The sequence below is a fragment of the Protopterus annectens genome, chromosome 6.part1 (assembly GCF_019279795.1).
Source record: "Protopterus annectens isolate FY-2018-M chromosome 6.part1, PAN1.0, whole genome shotgun sequence".
NCBI lineage: Eukaryota > Metazoa > Chordata > Ceratodontiformes > Protopteridae > Protopterus > Protopterus annectens.
Genome location: NC_056738.1, coordinates 222027611 through 222048127, shown reverse-complemented (window position 1 = coordinate 222048127; position 20517 = coordinate 222027611).

Here is a 20517-nt window from a genome sequence, read left to right as displayed (position 1 = left end):
TTTACTAAGAAACAATAATGTACATCTACATACATTTACTAGTTAGGAAAATTCTTCCCATTCCTTAAGCAATTAGAAATTCAGCTTTTTACAATGTTGCTTCCCAACTTTGGGTAAAGCTTGTTTAACTCCTAGAGATCTACACCTTCATCAATAACACAACAAGGCTCTCTGCAGCTGCCATAATTTATGTCATGCTGATTCAGGCCTTTAGTGCAAAGATTATGCAAATGAGGGATCAGTGTATGAGTATCTCTGTTAATCTACCTATCACACCCATAATCAGGCCCCTGTAGAAGGTTCTACATGGTGTACTGCATGGGCCTGAACACCTGTGAGGAGCACTGAGCATCCTTAGGCATGAGAGTATACTGAGAAGGTTTTCTGTAATTTACAGCTTCATCCTGTGTGGCATGGGGGTTTCCCAAAAGCACAATCACAATAATAGTCAAACAGCATGTCACATGGCTAAATGTTGGTTGTTATTTTTCACATTTCCAACTCTTTGTTGTACAACTTCAAAAATGACACTGTCTATTTTAAACCCTGCCATTGACTACACTACTGAGTTACTGCACATTGTGCGGTTATTCTTGCAAGGAGAAACAGGCATGACAGTGAGATGCCAGATCTTATTCCCAGTTATTGTCCTTGTTGAATGGCTATTGTCTCAGTGAACACTGGTAGTTACAATGCATCCTAATAATGCTCTCAGGAGACTAAACTCTTTCTCCATTTTGAGGTAGCTGTAAATGACATGCAGGGTAATGTTTACTGTGAACAACAAAGCACGAATTCATATATATATATATATATATATATATATATATATATATATATATATATATATATATATATATATATATATATATATAGGTTTACTATCAAAATTTTGAACCGTACTCCGTCGACTGTACTATCGTCGAACACGGAAGTTCGAAAACGGTTTTAACATGGGTCGAGGTAGGGGAAATGTTTGTAGTTCGGAATAATACTGAACACCTACCTCGACCCATGTTAAAACCCGTTCCTAGATTGTTTTTTTGACATCGATATTACCGTTTTTGAACTTCCGTGTTCAACGATAGTACAGTCGACGGAGTACGGTTCGAAATTTTGATAGCAAACCTATATATATATGGATCCCTATCATATGATAGAAACCTCATTTGACTGAAAAGCATTCGACTGAGACCATAAGACTGATATTTCAAAAAATTTCAAAAGACTGAAAAGTCACTTGACTGAAACCCATAAGACTGAAACCCATAATACTCAATTTCAACATACTAAATTTTAAACTAGACCATATAAAACCAGATTAGGTAAGGGAGCTACACCCCCCAATGTTGGGGGCTGTACCCCCCACACCCCCCTAACTATAAATGCTAACTCCAGGATCACACTACAGTGGGGAAAAAGGCATAGGAGTGGTAACATGTAGACTACTGTAAGGTACATGAAAGGTATATGGCCTTTTCCCCACTGTAGTGCAATCCTGGAGTTAGTATATATAGTTGTGGGGTGTGGTGGGCCCCCACCTAGTCTGGTTTTATATGGTCCAGTTTACAATTTAGTATGTTGAAATTCAGTATTATGAGTTTCAGTCTTATGGGTTTCAGTCAAGTGACTTTTCAGTCTTTTGAAATTTCAGTCTTATGGTTTCAGTCAAATGCGTTTTAGTCAAATTAGGCTTTTATCATATGATAGGGATCTATATACATATATATATATATATATATATATATATATATATATATATATATATATATATATATATATTGACACAGTTTTGCTTCATAAACGTGAATTGCTGAAATATCGAATTTCAGCAATTTGTGTCCATGAAGCTGAAACCACTAAATAACGAAAGTGCATAATCACAAATAGGACTATGTCTAATTCGTGCTTATGCATTTTTGTTATCATACAGAAGTGTTCAGCTGGGATGGTGTCTGCAGTTTAAGGTGAGTGAGTGTGCGTGAGTGGTTTTTGTAACTTGCACCAGAGGGTCACGGTAGGGAGGTGGGGGTATGAGTGTGTGTGTTGGCTGTGTGTGTGTGTTTTTTTTTTTTTTTACTGTTTGTACAATCTCTTAGTATATATAACTAGGGGCGGTGTGGGGGATGCAGGGGGGCTTGCCCCCCTGCATATGTGTAGTGTTGGTGTGTCTGTGTGGTATTGTTGTATTTCAGTGTTTTGTGGTGTGGGTGTTATGGTTTGTGTGTTATGTGTTCCTTGTTGTGATTTTGTGGTTGTGCGGTGTCGGTGTTTTAATGGTCTCAGCTTTATACTGTTGAAATGCTGAAATTCGATATTTCAGCATTTCGGCAATATGAAGTGAAACCATTGACACATATACAAATGTCTGTGTGAAATGTAAAACACGACACAATAAACCCAAGAACTTTCAAGATGTGGGAATAGAGCCCAAAAACACCACTGGCACCAATACCATGAAACACTTTATTGAGCACTTTCATCTCGGTATCAGACTTCTTCATAATAAATTAACACACAGGTTGACAAGATTAAATAGAAACTCCTGCACTACTATTGGTGAAAAATACCCTACCAAACCCCTCCTATTATTATTACACAGATAATTGTTTCTAACCGCTGCCTGAATAAAGCCATTTATGCATATAAATTATAAACATATAGATATATAAATATCACATCTCTGCTTTTATGTACACATTTGTGCAAATTGTCACACATATAAAAATATAAAAACACATATAAGTATACCTAACATTTTTATACACAGTGTGGAAATTTAAGCCTCTCAGGAAATTTCCTGGCATTGGTTCTAATCTGCCATTTCATTTCCTTAAACACTAAAAAATCATCAGAAGGGCCTCTCCAGTGTCCCAGGTCCACATGATCGATGACACAAAACGTGAATGAATGTGTGGTATGACTGTTAATATGTTTAAAAAGGGAATTCTTGTCATTTTTGTTAATATCATAAATATGTTGGTAAATTCTTTGTTTAATGGCCCTTTTTGTCTTCCCCACATAGAACCCGTCACATGACTGACAGATTGATATATACACTACTCCTATTGAATAACAGCAGTACTTTTTCACAGGTTTTGTTGCACCAAAATTCTTGATTTTTATCTACTCCTGGTCAACCATGTACTTACACTGGGGACACCTCCTACATTTGAAACTACCACCTTTTCCTAGTTCTTTACCGATTCTCTCTAACATTTATTTGAAGGAAATCTCTTTTTGTAGACCACTGTTGGTTTCTTACCTAACAAGCTCCATACCTCAGAATCCAAACTAAATACATTCCATTGTTTTATAATAATATTCTGAAGGTCATAAAATTCAATACTGAACAGCCTTCCTCTCTCAATAGACGTGTGTTCTCCACCTCTATTCTAGTGCTCAGAAGAGCTTTAAACAAGCCTTCTACTCTTTTTGTTTTTACTTACTCTATAATATTCCCTATGAACTGCTCTAGATATCCTCTTCCAGTCAACATTTTCTGTAAAACAGTACATTCATTAGTAAAATAATTCAAATCTGACATGCATGGAACTGGTCTTAAAGAACAATTTTCTAAGTTTTGAAGGGCAATTGTTCAGGCAATGATAGGGGGTGGCCATGGGAGCATGTTGTGCTCCAGTGTTTGTCAACATAGTTTTATCCCAATGGGAAGATCTTTACATTCTGGAATCACTATTTCAAAGCTCTTGGGCCCTTTATGGGTGTTATTTGGATGACATAGTTTTGTTATGGAAGGATGGTAAAGAGAAATTGGGAATGTTTTTTGATTATTTAAATAGAACTACCCCATTCTTGAGGTTTGCTATGACTGTGGATAAAGATAAACTAAACGTTCTCAGTTTTACTATAAATATATATATATATATATATATATATATATATATATATATATATATATAAATACACACACACACACACACACACACACACACACACACACACACACACACACATGGAATGGTTGCCCATCCCAGAATAGAGTTATCCTACTTTCACTGCCACCATCCTGTCCATTCCATAACATTCTCCTCTTGTGCTTCCCGCTATTATCTTTCTCCTTTTTAAAAAATAAATGAAGAAGATCACCAACGGAGCACTACAGCACTAAATCCAGAGAATTTATTGAAATTGGTTAAGCGCTTTTGTCAAAATCACAAGACTTCATCAGAACATAGATTAACAAAAATTAAATAAATTAATACCCTAACCCTCTCAACCATTGGTTACCAAAGCAGACATCATTTCCTATAAAATAATTAAGTTGTTTAAAAAGACAGTATCACACAATTACAGTAACTGCCCTCTCCAACAGACTATCAACCCCTACCAACCACATAAAAAAATATTATATTGTATATTGCAGCATGGTTCAAAACACAGATCTTATTAAAATCACATAAAAAAGCTGATTTTAATTTTAATACAGAACTGATGGATATCTTGTCATTGAGCCCAGGTGGTTGACATGCATTCAATTTAATCTGCCACTTGAGCTCTAAATATTCAAGGAAGTCATTATCAGGCCCCCCCTCATGGACCCAAATCTACTTGTTCTAGTACAAAAAAATTCTCCTTTTTCATAATTACACTATGCTCCCATTCCCACCCTTTAATTTGGTCCAAAGAATAGATGAAACCACATAGTATTTGCACTTTAAAGCTGCTAGTTGCCTTTTCTGTCTTGCTGCATTTGTGAGCTTGTATGCATTGCACATTGAGGCATGCGTACAAATCAAGCTCATAAACCTTTCTTGTTCTGGCCACTACTGTAAGATACATGGGCTCATCTCAGGTCCTGCATGAACAGAATTTTTAATTAGCTGCTGTATTCACTGTACTACTTTACCACATAGTGATTTTGAGCCTCCCAGATAGGCAAGCAATTGTCAACCTGTTGCAAGCATGCCTGCTGTGTTTCTGAATTCAAGGACATACCTGTATACAATGTAGACTGTTGTAAGAGTCAATGGTAATTTTAAACAATTAAACTAATAGCATAAGTTAGTTCTCCACAAATGCATAATTTTTAATACACTAAAATCTTCGGTGAAATCCATGGTAACAGAAACTGGTGGCATGTTAAAAATTAATTTCGTAAGAGTTGGACATTTACATACCACATTTTTAAAAACATTTCGGTATTATGTTCATAATGGAAATGATCAGTAATGATATAGGAAACATCCAGACACTGGTCCCATTCCAATTTGGTTTTGTCAAGAGCAGAACATACCTACTCAGCCTCGTGTAACTCTTTGTGCAGGTCACTAAAGCAGTGGATAACGGCAAAATGGTTCACAATGCCTACTTTGACCTGACCAAGGTATTTGACCAAATACCTCTCTCAGGCATTATTGACAAATTCAAGAGGTTAGGTATAAATCCTTATGTAACCTGGTAGATAGCCAGCTAGTTCACAGACAGGATTCAGAACTGGAACGTCCACTTCTCTAAGAGGCCAGTCACAAGTGATGCCCATCAGGGATCATTTCTGAGACCGCTCCTTTTTGGTGCTTACTTCTCTGAAGTCAAGGCCAATATCATGGGCCTCTGCCTGACCAAATTCGCAGATGACTGCAAATAAGACTCAGTCATAGAATTTCCCACCAACACTACTGTTCTCCAGGAAAGGCTGACTCAGACAAATATCTTGTGTCAGAGCCATGGACTATCACTAAATACCAAAAAATGCATAATAGTATTCTTTGGGAAGTCATCTACTCCTGGTAACTACCATACTGACAACACATCCCTAAGAGTCGACTAGTAGTCAGGGACTTCGGGACATATGCAGACAGTAAACTAGCCTTTGGCCATCACGTGTCTGCTGTGGAGAGGAAATTATTCTATGTTGTGCAACTTATAAATAAAAGTATGACATCTAGGCCCAAGGAGGTAATTTTTCACTATATTCAGCATTCATCAGACCTATCATTCAGTACAGTGCCCCTTTTTGTATTTTCTTAATCAAGCACATTCAACAACTGGAATATCCACAGAGGTTCCTCACTGAACAAATACAGGGTGTAAGTAACATGTGCTGTGCAGGCCACCTCAACACCCTCTCTCTGTATTCTATCTCCTACAGACTGTTGAAGGGATACCTATGTCGGGCATACAAGGCATTGTCAGACCCCATCCTGATGGACCACCTGCATTTCCACAAAACAAACAGCACCAGCATTGCCCATTCTAAAGAGTTAAACCTTGCCTGTAATATAAATAGGAACCACTGGAGAGACAGGAATGTATCCCTAAGACTACCCCTTCTTTGAAACAGGCTCTCCATCCATGTGAAGCAGGGTTCCTCACTAACTCAATTCAAGTGTAACTTGGACAATTAGATGGGGAACAGGAAATTCTTCCCCGATTTGGCAGCTGTGTGTATAATGGACACAGGCAGCCTGCAAATGGCTCATCTTGCAGGCCCCTGCTTGTAAAAGTTTAATTTCCCAAGCCCCTGCTTATATCTATCAAAGTACCAGAACTTGTAAGAAATTTGGGATGCATAGCTCAGCTTAAAAATATACTAGTGATCATTAGCCTAGTGCACACCTATGAAGCTATGAACCTATTTATATTGTTTGGATTTAATGGCACAGCAATATAGAATAACATATTAATGATATCAGTGATCAAGGATTAATCTGATATTTTAAGAAGTATTTCATTACATATTGATTTATGTATTTATTTCCATATGACAGAATAAAATGCATCTAGCCAGTGGAATGAAAATTAGAAATAGATGCCACAATGCACAAAACTAAGTCAGGAATTCCTACATTTCCATTTATCCTATGTTCTAATGTGGTGACTAAAAGCTCTATGGTATTGTAAGGATACCTCAGAAAATTCATAAGTCTCTAACATGATTTTTACTTGGTATTAAAAATATGATAAATATGGTATACAGTATTTTTGATAATTATATCATTTTAATTGGATTTACACCATCTTCAAATTTATAAACAATCTTCCAGATAAGGATTTTTTTATTGATGTTATAATTAACACAAGTTATCTGTCGATTTTTAGAGAATATAATACATAAATAACTAAAGTTTTTTAGCAATTCAGTTAGATTTATATTATTCTATTAGAGACTGTTTGAAATTCCGATTTATTAACATAGGGCAGGATTCACAAAGCCTCCGTGTAAGAGTTACAAGGCTTACACGGAGGCTGCAGTTAAACGGTGTGATGTCAGCATGTCATGCATATGCAAGAGGGCATGTTGAATCACACCTAAGGCTTACACGGTCCGTGGAAGACAGTAGGGGGTGTGTCCGTAGGCCGAGCCCTGCAAACGGACACGCCCCCAGAAGAGTAAACGTCCAGAAAGTAAACCCCACAACAGAGACCGTGTAAATGTGAATAAATACAACACAACACATGCCCCCACAGGCTACGAACATAAAATGTACAACCGAACATCTTATAATTTTTTTTTAAATTGTAAAGATGTTTGCTCGTGAGTGCGCTCATTTGAGCGGGCGTGCCCGTAGCTTAGCCACAATTAGCAGTCAGTTGAAAAGCATATAAGAACTAAATATGCAAAGCAAGCCAAGAAGCAATAGCGTAGCGGTAGAGACGTCGGCTGAAGAGCAGACAGTCATGGTTCGAGCCCCCCCCAACATCAATTTTTATTTTTAGTGAAATAAGCATGAAACAAGTCCCTGACATATATGTACACATATAAAATTATATTTTATGTAAAATGTAATGAAATGGGCCATATATTTTGAAGAAATGTGAGATAACAAAATAAAAAAAAATGTCAGATGTGCCTATAGCTGAGCTACAGTTTAACAAGTTGAGTGCAGGTGAGCAGTGGTTTAACAGGTATAAAATGAGTGCCCGTAGGTGAGCAGTGGTTTAACACACTGAAACTGTGTGCCCATGGCTGAGTTGAGCGTAATATGTGTGCTGACAGCCAAATGACACATAAACCAGCATAACCCGTTTGCGCAGAGCTGCGCACCGTGCCAACAAGCTAACCGACGGGCAATGTTGAGCAAGCTGTAACAAAACTGCCTTTACACAGACACACCTCCTAGCCTGTGTAGACAGTCATAAAATATAAAAAGCAGTGGCCAGGTTCGAACCCAGGATACCATGCACCATAGTCAAGGTACTGAACCACTAAGCCATGACAGTTGCACTTAGAAATGCAGTAATAGCATATATATAGGAATGAACAGAAAGAGGAGCATGACAAAGCAGGTTTTGTGAAGCTGATACAATTCCAAAATGGCCAATCACAGATAAGTGCGGGAAAAATGGCACATATAAGCCCCATAGGCGGGAATACACAGCATAACCGATTGTAGAACCGACTTGCAGCCAGAATGTCAGGTGTAGGTGAGGGTAGTTGCTTTCAAGCACAGAGGTGGGGCGTTGAGGAGTCCAAATATATGGTTTGGCTCCTTGTCCACAATCATGAGGCTCAACTCATGCAGGGCCAGGTCCTGTGGGGAGCATATAGGGCTGAGGCGTGGGACCGGTTGGCTCATGATCTCACCAATGCCACAGGGATACCAAGGACTGGTGAGCAGGTCCGTCTCCACCATGCGGACCTGAAGAGATAGAAGCAGGACCAACTGAACCATTGGATCCAGGAGGCCCGGCAAATGCCCAACGCCCCACTACTGAGTAAGTTACATGTAATTATTTATGTAAGAAATTAACCTAGCTGATATTATGGAGATGTGTATTCCAATGTTACTTTATTTATATTACAGCTGCAGGTGTCCGTTCTGCGAACCGTAGAGCCTATGGCGATAGGCTGGCATGGTTGCGCCACCAGGCAGGTCAGTAATCCTCTCCCTGTAACTGTAAATAAATATATAAGTATGACAGTTAGCAAAAGAGTGCAGTGTAGTCACTAATTAATAAAATGTGCAAGTAACAGTGTAAGAGGGTTTGCAAGTATTGCTTGATTACAAAAGTGTGATGCAGTCTGTAATCCAAACAGAAAAATGAAACAAGTCTGAAATAAAGATGTCCCACCTGTAATATAATAGTACATAACCTGCAGCAGGCTGAAAAGTACAGCTGCAGAAGCTGAGTAAAACACATGTGTGAAATATATCCCTGTTGAAATACAGAAACATGACAGAAGTGAGACTGTTGGAAAGGATTGTTATAACTACAGGTAAAACATGTCAATAAAGCCTAGAATTACGTACCATCCTGAATTGTAAAAATAAAACAAGTGAGAGAGTGTGAGAAAGAGTTATGAATCCACCGATAAAGTAGTAATAACTCCTGAATAAAGTATACTGCAGTCAATACAGAATTAAATGAATGTGACAAGCAGAACCAAACAGTAACATGTGTTGAAAATGTTACCGTAGCTGGAATGTGTATCCCAAAATCTGGATATGTTGCTCTCAGTCTGCAATATGCAGATAGTATGGTTGTCTGAAATACCAAACATCCACAGTTGTCTATAGCTATATAAAGCAAATGTAGCAGGATGATGTAGCTGAACAGAGCCAGATATGAATGTGTATGAATAAAAATGAAAATGTATATTGATGTAGCAGTAACATTCCTATCACCAACTTGACGTAGTTATCACATAGGAAACTGTAGGCAGAACTGTAGTGTGTATATATCTGCAGCTATTAGAAATGTACAGCATATGTATTGGTATTTGAAGTTGTTAATTAAATTTTCTTCACCCTACCCTATAACCACATATAATCCATTCCACGTGAAATTGGTATGTGCAATCACAATTAACACCCCTGGACATTTGTCCTGTTGGTTCATACATATTTGCATGTACGTTGATGCATCTGCCCTGCTCATACATCCAAACCTGTTGGCCTGTTGCCATCAATCAACCCTGCATGTTGTTGGACTGTGTATTGCTGTTCAAAATATGCATGTGTTATGCTTGCTGTTCAATGGTTTGAATATCTGGGTGTTTGGTTCATAGGTTCATAGGTTCATAGGTTGGTACTAGGCTATCAGCCCTAGGGCCTGTACAAGCCTAGCCATAACAATTCCCTGGCTATTTCTTCCCACATTATTTACTTTCCTGGACCCCTGTCTAGCAGGGCGACTGACGTGATCCCTAGGGTGAATTTCCTTTCTCCCATCCAGTCGTTAAGGTTCCTCTTGAAGAGGTCCAAAGAGGCACTCTGCTTGACATGTATGGGCAATCTATTCCAGAGTCTGGGGAGTCTCTGGGTCAGGAACCTATCCCTCCAGCATGTTTTGTTTATTGTGATGACAAGGTTTAGATCCCTGGAGCATGTGGCTCTGAGGGATTGGGATTTCTTTAAGTGTAGCATGTCCAACAGCTCTGGGTTTGACATGGCCTTGTATGTTAAGCAGATATCACCTCTGAGTAGACGATATGCGACAGAGTATAGCTGGAGTTTTTTAAGGCGGTCAGCGTAGGGCATCTGCTTTAGGCCTGTGATTCATTTAGTGAGGTATTTCTGAGGCCTTTCCAGTTGTTGCAGATGTCTTGAGAGGTACATACCAAATGAGGCATTGTATTCTATAATGGGTCTAATGAGGGATGAGTACAGTGGGACAATGACCTCCTTTTTTCTGGATGAAAAGCCCTTCGTGATGAGGTGTGCCACATAAAAGGATTTCCTAACTGTTGTGGCGATGTGGTTATCAAAGGTGAGACCACTGTCCACCTGTGTCCCTAAGTCTCTTATCACACTTTCTGTGTTTAGTGTACTGCCACCTATATGGTAATTCATGGATACATGTTTTTTCCCAAAGGGGATAACAATACATTTCTTGGCATTGAGCTTGAGCCCATGGCTCTGGCACCAAGCATCTGTTTCTGTAAGGCCCTTTTGTAGAGTATCCACATCATTTGGGGATTCAATAATGGCTCCCAGTTTGCAGTCATCTGCAAACTTTGTTAGCCAGAGTCCCTTAGTGTTGACCTGTACTTCAGAGAAGTAGATGCCAAACAAGAGCGGCCCCAGGACTGAACCCTGAGGTACTCCACTTGTCACTTGTCTGGAGCTGGATTTGGAGTCGGCTACTTTTACAGTGTGGGTTCTATCAGTAAGCCATTTAGCAACCCATTGGGTGACATAGGGATTAATGCCCAACTTAGTAAGTTTATCTATGATTCCAGAGTGGGGGATGGTGTCAAAGGCCTTGGCAAGGTCTAGATAGGCTGTGTGGACCACCTTACCCTTGTCCATGGCTCTGGAGACTGATTCAAAGAAGTCAATCAGGTTCAGGAGACAAGATCGGCCCTTCACAAACCCAAACTGGGTGGGGTCCAGTGTTTGAAGGTTGCCAATGTCTTTGTTTATAAGTTCCATGATAATACGCTCCATGGCCTTGCAGATAAGGCTTGTCAGACTGATGGGACGGTAGTTTCCAGGATCCAAGGTGGATCCCCCCTTGTGGATTGGGATAACTGTAGCTCTGCGCCACTCAGTGGTTAATGGGAATACTAATGCATGCTGTTACAACTAATTGTGAATGGTATTGTACGTTACTAACCCAAACTGTCATGACATAATGCAAAACATAGGATGACAGGGAAGGCGGGTACCAGCGGACCCACCTCTCCCTCCTCAGCTGGCAAGTGGACATGGCAGTAGTGCCCAGGCCGGACCCTCCTCCGGTGGCCTTGTGCCACCTGCAGGTGGAAGTGCTGCAGGGTATGGGGCTCACCCCCCCTCTGCAAGTGTGGCCAGAGGAGAACATCCACTCACCCTCCGTAGTTTCCGGACTGTGGTGCGTAGGGAGATCCGGGAAGCTGTTCTTGGGCCCCTGCGCCAGCTTGAGGCACAGGTGGCACAACTAATGGGCGTGCCTGCTGCCTGGCCTACACAGCCCCAGCACAGCCCCGTCCTGGGCAGTGAAGGCACAGTGGCAACTGCCCATGGGTGGGGATATCAGTTCCACTGTTGCCATCTGTGGGCTCATGGGCTCTAGATATCCAAACATCCATCCCCGTCAATTGTGTAACCCCCCCACATGTGTCATACACCGCCCATGTATGCGTCTTGTTTGTCTTGTCTGTTAACCTACCCAACCTACCTCCCCAGCTATACCGACTTCCTGTACCTGACATACCACTCTCACCTGAAAAAAAAAAAAAAAAAAAAGGGCACTTTGTACCCACAAAAAAATTACGCCCCATACATAGCTGCTCATTTCGCACACATGTCTGCTGGACATGGTCAATTACAATTGGCTGTACAACAAGTATTATTGTTGTCCTTACACTTCTCTCAGGGGTGGAAGGTTTCAAATGTCGCACCAAATTACAAACATATGCACAGCTGTTGCTGATGAAGAAATGGGCAGCTATGGGCCGTAACTACATCCCTCCTGCAAAACCCGAGCTTCTTTCCCTACTGTCTTACCCTCTTTGTGACCCCTTTTTCACCACTTTCCTGTCTCCCCATTTTCATTTCTTTCAAAGAAATTAGCTGGTGTCAAGAGTAAGCACTTTTAAGCAGTTGTAAGCGGGTGTGCGCGGAGCTGAACGCCAGGGCGCATGCATGAGCTCCGCGCAAACCAGCGCTAACCTGGTTACAACTGCTTAAAAGTGCCTTAGTCACTCTGAATGGCAAGGCCTGTAGTCTGCTCAAAAGCAAAATAAAATCCAACTGTCAGTCCCGAACCCTGAAACCTTGGAAACAGTAGACTGCATGACTTACCACTAAGCCATGACTGGTATATAAGAACATTGTGCTACAATAAATATATCATGTAATAGTAGGAATGAATGTAAAGGGAATATAGGATGTGTAGTACACAAAGTATGTCATGTATATTTACTGTCAAATGTAGTGGATTTTTATAATAGTTACCATTGCATGTGTTGTAACACCTTTCTGCCTACTGTTTGTACATTTCACAGGGAGTCTGTGGGGCATCCCTGTAACTCAGTCACTGTTGCTATGTCTAGGCTCTTAACTATTCAAATATGGCAGTGTCAGACCTCTCAAGTGTACAGATATTTGCAGTTGTAAGGGGACTCTATGCTCCACACCAGAAGTATATCCCTCATTGGTAAGATCAGACCATAAATTAATTTCACTGGATATCCACATCCCGAACCCACCCCCAGCCCAGAACACCACAGTGAAAAACTTCTCAAAAGTGAACTTCTCACTTCTCAAAACCGAAGTGGAATCCTTCAACGCCCCAGGGCCAGTGGAAACTATGGCCCAAACTGCAGAATCCTATATAAACGCATTCTACGGACATCTCCAGGAATGCATGGATCATGCTATCTCAAACAAAACCAAGACCCAATCATCCAAAGGCAGGCATCCAGTCTGGTGGACCCCTGCCATAAATAAACTGTACAACAGAAGGAGGAAGCTACTACATGATAGAGCAAAATCCCTAATAGGGAAGGCATCTCTGATCAGTACTAGCAAAAAATTACGATCCCTCATAAAATCCTCCAAGGCCAGCTTCGAGAGAAAAATTGCACAGGACACCAAAGACAATCATAAGGCTTTTTTCAGTTATGTTAGAAACCTGGGATGCAACTCCCAGACTTGTTCTGAGTTGATTCTAAATGACAAAAAATACACTGAACCCACAGACATCGCCAATATCCTGGCAGACAGGTTCAGTGCAAACTTCTCCACCCCCAAAAGAGCAAGTATCTATCCCAGCAGAGGGCTGCCTCCCAAACATCTCTGATGCTCAGGTGAAGGTTGCCCTCTCCAAAGCAAAAAACACTGCTTCCATGGGACCAGATGGCGTCCCAGGTTGCGTCCTACATGAACTCCAAGAGGAACTAATCTCTCAAATAAAACAGCTATACAATCTCAGCCTCACTACAGGATATGTGCCCACAGAATGGCGTACAGCAACAGTGGTCCCACTCCACAAAGGTGGAGCCTCTACGGACCCTGGAAACTATCGCCCCATAAGCCTGACTAGCTTAGTGTGCAAGGCTATGGAGAGGATCATCATGGAGCTCATAAACAAAGACATTGGGGACCTACAGACACTAGATCCTACCCAGTCCGGCTTTGTCAAGGGCAGATCCTGCCTTTTGAACCTGGCTGACTTCTTCGAAACAGTCACCAAAGCCATAGATGAAGGGAAGGTAGTCCACAAAGCCTATCTGGACCTTGCAAAGGCATTTGACACAATACCCCACTTGGGCATCATAGATAAGCTATCCAGCTTAAATATAAACCCCTATGACACAAGATGGGTCGCAAACTGGCTCAAAGACAGAACCCACAGAGTGAGAGTTGCTGGAGCCATGTCAGACTCGAAACCGGTCACAAGTGGCGTCCCACAGGGTTCTGTCCTGGGACCACTCTTGTTCGGTATATACTTTTCCGAGGTACAGGCAAACATGGGAGGACTATGGCTCACCAAGTTCGCAGACGACTGCAAACTGGGCGCCATAATCAACTCTCCAGCTGACACAAACATCCTTCAAAAAGGTCTGACAGAGACAGATAACTGGTGTCAGCACCATGGTTTAAAGCTAAATGCCAAAAAAATGTATAGTCATACCCTTTGGCAAAAACAATGTGCGCACAAATTACCACATAGGCGGAAACCCATTAAGTACAGAGAAAGTTATTAGGGACCTGGGGACCCAAGTTGATAGCAATCTCTCCTTTGAAAACCACATTGCCAAAGTGGTTAGAAAGACCTTCTACATAGCCCACCTCATCATGAAGGGTTTCACATCTAGATCAAGAGAGGTAATCGTGCCCCTTTATTCATCCCTCATCAGGCCCATCATATAATACAATGCCCCTTTTGGGATGTACCTTACCCGACACCTGCAGCAATTAGAAAGACCCCAAAAGTATCTCACCAAGAGGATCAAGGGTCTCAAACAGATGCCATATGCTGCTTGGTTAAAAAAACTCCAGCTGTACTCAGTTGCATACTGCCTACTTCGAGGCGATCTATGCCTGACATACAAAGCTATGTCAAATCCAGAATTAATGGACATGCTCCACCTCAGTAAATCTAAATCCCTTAGAGCCACACACTCGAGGGACTTGAACCTCAGCACAGAAATAAATAGAACTTGCTGGAGGGACAGATTCATAATCCAGAGGCTCCCTTCGCTCTGGAATAGAATTCCAGTTCATGTGAGGCAGAGCACCTCACTGAATCTCTTCAAGAAGAATCTCAATAGGTGGATGGGGGATCGTAGGTTTGTCCCAGGGATTACTCCCGTGTCACTATTAGACAGAGGCACAGTAAACTAAACCTTAAAAGGGCACAGTATACTCAAATCAAGGGGTGGCGTAAGCCATACAGAATCAGGCTAGGCTTAGAATTGCCTCAGGGCAGATAGCCTAGTATGAACCTATGAACCTATGAACCTATAACAGTAGTGTGTGAACAGAAACAGCCATGCTAGTTGTTAGCTAGTAGGTAATACTGTCACTGTAGCACCTTGCAAGCCACACACATACTCACAGCAGGATAATCACTGTCCATACCCCACAACCTCTTACAGGAACACATCCGGACTAAGTAATAAAAAATGTGGAGCAAAGGCCCAAAAACAGGGACACATTCCAAATATTGCTCCAACAAACTTAGACAGTTGAGAGAGTAACAGGTTTTGCATTATGTTGGATGTTTGGAAGGGTATGAAGTCTGAAACTGAAATGTTTGTCACTAGAGTCTGATTTGAGCCCAGAGTGATTTCCCAGAAAAAGCTGTTTATGAGATATGGACCAAAATATGAGGCAAAAATGTGGACAACCTGTAAATATCTGTACACTTGAGAGGTCTGACACTGCCATATTTGAATAGTTAAGAGCCTAGACATAGCAACAGTGACTGAGTTACAGGGATGCCCCACAGACTCCCTGTGAAATGTACAAACAGTAGGCAGAAAGGTGTTACAACACATGCAATGGTAACTATGAAGTACTGAAAGTATGCACCACTTGCATGTCGGAAATAGTGTAGTAATACATATGCTCATGCTAACCCACAGTCACAACTGCAGAATACCAGGCAATTTAATGGGTGTACCCCACTGATATGTACCATTCCATGAGGCAGGTAAAAGATGCACCTGAGAGTCTCTGGGGCCTGCTCAGCAGCATACTCAAATACCCTAATAGATGTCAAGGCCCACACCATGGCCAGACCACACTGCATGCAGTAACACTCTAGCAGATATAGCAAGCATTTCAAGGTGTGAATGTACATGGAAAATAGGAAAGTCACAGCAACACACTACAGTCAAGACACCTAGCAGGCATACAAGTAGTGAATGTAAAGGGCAAATATTGACGCCATAGCAACAAAGTGCAAGAGCCACTGCTATATACCAGTTACACCACATGTCCCACAGGAAAGCACACACACCCACATTAACAGTAGTAGTAGTCTTAGGTGTCAGTGCACATACACACTTAGTACAGGAAACTGGAGAAATGAATGGAGAAATGTTAATCTACAACACAGCTGGAAATATGAGAGAGATACTAACATTTACACTCACAGAACAGTGACCACAGCATACCAGCATGGTCCCTGCCCTTAAACTCTGAAAGGGCTACGCCTATCTCACATACCTTTTTATAGCACTGTCCTGGAATCACAGTGAGAACTGCAATCAGTACACAACTGGCTGCATGCAATTAGCAAATGCTGGCTAACAATTGGTGCAGAGGCCATCACATGGACATATGCAGATACCTACAAATGCATGCTGTACTCCCAGTCCACACATGCAATACTTTCATTGCACCCTGTGGAGGTAGGGAGAGAGAGAGAGAAAAAAAAAACATACACAAACAAAAACAGTCATCAAAACCCACTCGAAAGCTGCCAACTGCCAACTGGAGCAGCAGCAGGACACCAAACCAAACGGCAACGCAAGCAGCTGTGACAAACACAGGTAATGTAAAGTAATACTTTAAAAGTCTACTTACTGTGAACCCTCCATATGTGTCATTGGTCTGTATCCATATGTATATGAAGATGTGCATAGGGCAGGGGACATACAGCAACTATCAGTGAAGGCTGTACGTACATATGTATGTGAGGGCATCTATGTGCACATATCAATGTAGGTTGAATGTAGGTTGTAGTGCAATGTACAAAGTAGGTTTCACAGTTATGTATGTTTACAGTATGTTAGTGTGTGTATACAGTTTTGTAAACAGACATGTTGATATACCTATGTATCATATGGATACGTATGTATGTCAATATATGTATGTATGTATATATATATATATATATATATATATAATATGCATATATGTATACATACATAGAGAGGGATGTAGGAAAACATAGACAGATGTAGATAGAATATGTAGAAACATATATATGTAATACACACATACAGATATAGATATATGTAGATACATATACATAGACAGACAGATCTGACTATCTACAGATATGACTGTATATGACGATCTCACGCTCCCCGTCCCACCCCTCTGTCACTCTCACCCCCTCTCTGTCACACTCCCCTCCATATCTATAGCAATATATGTACATTGATATATATATGTGTATATGTATACAGACATATATATATATATATATATATATATATATATATATATATATAGACATATATATATATATATATATATATATATATATATATATATATATATATATATATATATATACGTATATATATATATATATATATATACATATATATATATATATATATATATATATATATATATATATATATATATATATATATATATATATATATATAGAGAGAGAGAGAGAGAGATGTATATATATTCTGAGTGAGGCACATGTGTACAGATGTATTGCAACAGGTGCCTGGTGACAAAGGCATGGAGTGAACACCAGTGTCAAAACTGGAGTACCATACCCCATTTCAAATCACCTACAGCAGTAACCACCAGATATGTGATTGGCTGCCCACCACTGCATGTGTCAGGGGTGAACAGGGTCATAAATGTGTACAATAGTCCCCCCAATGATAGTCACAGTGGCACACTATTCCTGGAATACCTGCACATGGTATGTGTCAGCAGACATGTTGTTTCAGCTATGGACATGTAGGTCAGTGTACCCCTCCACACCACACAATGGCTGCCACAGTATGTACCTCACATGACAGCTACAGATATGGAGAAAGACACAGTGACATGTACGACACTGTGACAATGCACTCAAACACATTACCAATGCACAATGACTGACAACACCACAGAGTACACACATACTACCCACATAGAGGTTACCACTCCTGGATTTACATACTTAAGTCACACCCATGACAGATGTCCAACAACCATAGTAACACCTCACACCATCCACAACCTACATGACTGCTGTGTGTCGTCATTGACACCGCAGTAGAGAGCACATGGTGGAGGTACAGGTTCCTACCCACAGATAAGACATACCCTGCAATAAACCACACAGCGTTAAGAAGCAAGACTCCCCATGAGTACATGTCACACATACCCCTGCTGAATGTTAGTCAGATAGGTAATATGCCATATGAGTCACCCTGTGTAACTGTTTGACAGGAGCAGGTACCATCACATCACATGTGTCACAATGGTCAGGGTAGCAGAACAGTATGCTGCTGTAGTCCCGGGGCAATAGCATATTGTATTGTATTGTATTGTGTTGTATTGTATTGGTATGTAGAGGTGCCTCCTTCGTGGAGTGGAACCACTGCTGCTGTACGCCAGTGTACAGGTACATATCCTGTAGTCAGGCTAGTGTTACATAGGACTTCTATATGTGTGTTTAGCTCCTCTTGGAGTTCATGTAGCATGCAACTGGGGATACCATCAGGTCCCATTGATGCTGTGTTTTCTGCTTTTCTGAGGGCGGCTCCCACCTGGACATCTGTGATGACAGGGAGGTTACATTCAAGTGGGATAAGTATGTCTTAGTTTGGGGGAGAGGGAGGGGGGAAACTTGCACTGAACCTGTCTGCCACAATGTTGCCAATATCTGTGGGTTCAGTGAATTATTTGTTGTTGTGTACTAACTATGAGCATATTGGAGGGTTTCTGACCAGGTTTCTAACATAACTGAAGAAGGCCTTGTAGTTATCTGCAGTGTCCCTCTCAAAGTTGCCCATGGAAGTTTGTATGAGAGAAAATAGCTCTTTACTAGTGCTGATCAGACATGCCTTCCCTTTATGGAATTATGCTCTGTCTTGCAGTAGCTTCCATCTTTTGTTATACAATCTGTCTATGGCTGGGGTCCACCAGACAGGATGCTTTCCCTTTGTGGAGAGTGTCTTGGTCTTATATGGGATTGCATGATCCATGCATTCTCGGAGATGTCCGTAGAAGTCATTTGTGAAGGAGTCAGCATTGTAGGTTGTGTCTTCCACTGGCCCAGTGGGCTTATAGGATACCATCTCAGTGTTACGAAGTGTAAAGTTTGCATTTGAAATGTTATTCACTGTAGTCGTTTGTGCTGGTGGTGGAGGTGGGATATGTATATCCAGGGAAATTAGTTTGTGGTCAGATCACAGTAGTTGATGATGTACCCCATACAGTACCTCGATACAAACCCCCAGAGTGAGGATGTGCTTTGGACATGAATCAGTGTTCTGACTGCTGGGGTTTGGTAGTATGTCGTATGGAGTGTGCCAGGTACTGTTGCACAGTTGTTGGCTGAGCACTGATACCTGGCCATTTACATGCGTATCCACCAATAGACAGACAGATGCCATATATGTGAGATATGTTGTATCACAACAGTCGAGTAGCATGTGTAGTATGTGTGCCAAATTCTGCTGACATAATTTGCTGATATCATGTTATTTCCTTTTTCAGGACCATGGCTCACCAGCGCAATCTAGCGTACTCTGCAGCTGAGGATGAGGAAATACACCAGAGCCTGGTGCGGGATTATGCAATACTTTTTTCCCGCACCAGCCAGAATCAGCAGGAGAGGGCTGCACTGTGGCAAGACCTGGTCTGTCGGGTAAATGACATAGGCATGCATAATAGGACATATGAGCAGGTACGACATCACTGCAGTGATTTAATCAGAAATGTCCGTCAGCGTGTGTCGGATATCCACAGACAACAGGTTGCCACAGGTGATGGGGTGGCTACACATCCCCCACTCACCAGACTGGAGGGACTACTCATAAGAGTTGTGGCTCCAGCCCACCAACAACAACAACAGCAGTAGACCTGCATTATGATGGAGGCTGGAGCCACACAGCACCAAGACCACGAGCGTGCAGGTAATATGCCATATGTATAGTTGACTGTTGTGTACACTGGTAGTTAATGCATGTGTGAGGTGTGTCCTTGGTTTTTAGCTGTCATCATAGTATTTAATGTGCAAGTGTGATATTCTCAATATCAGCAGCTGACCTGTGAAAGGCAACTGTTGTACTACTGACCTGTATCATGCTCAGTAACAATGGCACAGTTGTGCCCACTGACATTAATTTCCTCACTTCTGCAGGTCCCTCCGGTGTAACAGCAATGCAGCCTATCCATGCTGGTGAGTGTGTATTAACAATACCTTTAA